This window comes from Corylus avellana, chromosome ca5, assembly GCF_901000735.1.
Source record: "Corylus avellana chromosome ca5, CavTom2PMs-1.0".
Lineage (NCBI taxonomy): Eukaryota > Viridiplantae > Streptophyta > Magnoliopsida > Fagales > Betulaceae > Corylus > Corylus avellana.
In genome coordinates, this window is record NC_081545.1 from 20,778,497 (window position 1) to 20,780,796 (window position 2,300).

Below are 2,300 nucleotides of genomic sequence, written 5' to 3' on the forward strand. Positions count from 1 at the left end.
ATCTCTCTTTTTCTATACTTTCTCAATGTGATTTTTAATTCAGTTATATATATATATAACTGAATTAAAAATCACACTGATATATATACACACACACTTGAACACAGGTTATTCATACCTGTTCAAGCGTGTATATATATATAAAATTATATATACATGACATAACTAAAAAAAAAAAATTATAGTAAAATTGTTTATGTTTCAAAAAAAAAAAAAAAAAATGAAAGTCCTTAATAATATAAATTGTATTTATATTATAAGAGTATTTTAGGAAATAAGATCACAATACAATTCCATTCACCAACATATTGCACTGTACCAAACAAAGGAATAGGATTAGGTAGTCTATTCCAGCGTTACAACCAAACAAAGGAATATGACTAGCTAATCTATTCCCAGTGGTAGCTAATCATTTTCCAATGGACTAGACAATCCGCGAACCAAACGAGGCCTAAGTCTTCATGCCTCTCATCCTGAACATGTTATTCCTAAACTAGAACAAGCTTGTGATACGGGTTCTCGAAATTGGATTTTGAATTGCAATCGTCAATATCGCAATACATCTCCAAGTTTTGCACTACTAGACACTGGGTTAACTCTGCAACTTGCCTCTGCAAGTCTTCAATCATCACGTCTTGTTCACTGCGCTCAAGGTAGGAGACTTCCTCATTCGAAACATGTCCACATTGATCACGTACACAACCACCAATCATGAAAACTCATGAAATTCATCCCAAGATAACACTAAGCTCTAATATCAACTGGTGTCGGGTAGAACTAAGATTGTTATGTCAGTGTACGATAGCAGCAAAAACTAATAATTGAACATTGAAAATGGAATTTAGGAAGAGATAAAACAACAAATAGAAAAGAGAAATACTCTAATTGTCCTAAATAAGCAAACAGAGAAATAACTCTAAAAGATTTAAATTTAATTGATAGTTCAAATTGAATTGAAAATTAACAAAGACTAAATGCCTTTATATAGGCTAGGCACCACCTAATTTATTAACATGGAAAAAGAAAACAAATCTTAATTAGAAAAGGAAGACCTAATCCTAATAGAATATGGAAAACATAATCCTAATGAAAAAAGGAAAATACAATCCCCATTCAAAAGTAAGATTAAAACACACATGCATAATTAAAATATCAGTTTTATTAATTTTCTCCTGCATCACTTAACTAGTAACATTTTGTGCTCTTACTATATCGATCATTATATAATTCATTACACGATAATGCCTCATTACAACAAAACATGTACTCCAACCAAATAGCATCACTGCATGGAAAATTTTTGCATAGAAATGCTTGGTTGCTAGCATTGATGCTTGGTTGCCGTCTGATGGATTAGTGGGATGTGGCCTAATGGATTAGCTAGTGGGGATTTGTGGAAATTAGTGGGTATGCGGATTAGACCGTGGATTAGCTCCTACTGGAAATCTGATTTTGTAATAATTTACAGCAGAGATTACTTTGTTTCAAAAACTATTGAACTTTGATCAAATGGTAATTTCAAAAGTCACCTCATTTTTTGAGGGACACAAGAGTGATTTATAGAATTACTCGACTTTTTAGTTTTGTAAGATATTGAGCTTTTAATTATTTTATACTTTCTCTGTTAAATCTAATAAGAACTCTTCTTGTTTATTTAAAACATTTATTGGTGAAGTTTTCATCATTTTCACTTGAATCAGTATGTTTCAATTCTAAAGTTTCAAATAACTTATCTTTTTCTCCAGGAGGGATTTGAAAATTATTGACTTTTACTTTACACTGTTTTTTAATGACATGTTTTTCCACATTTAAAACATTGTATTTTACTTTTATCTTTCTTGTTAGTTTTCAAATATTTTCTTGACTTTCTATTCTTTTGATAAAATTTATTAGGTTCAAAAGTATTATTTTTCTTATAATACATTTTTTTTTTAATCTTTTAATTTCTTTATTCTTATGTTTTCTTCTTGATGGGGCTATGGGGTAAACCATATTGTTCAAAGAAATTTCCCATTTTATACTTAGCTTTTCTCCTATCTCTGTTTACTTGTTTATTTATTTTCATATCCATGCACATTTTTAATCATTCTTTACTTATAGACTTATAGAACTTATAATATCTCCATCAAGAATTCTCATACCAATTTTTTCATCAAACTCTGGATTTCCATCATCATTTTGTACTGCATTTTTTTATTTGACTTCTTGATTCTTGAGTAACATACTTTTTTCCACCAAGATTTTATCATTCTCATGAATCCTGATACTAGCATATCTATTACTTGGGTTTGTCTTGCATT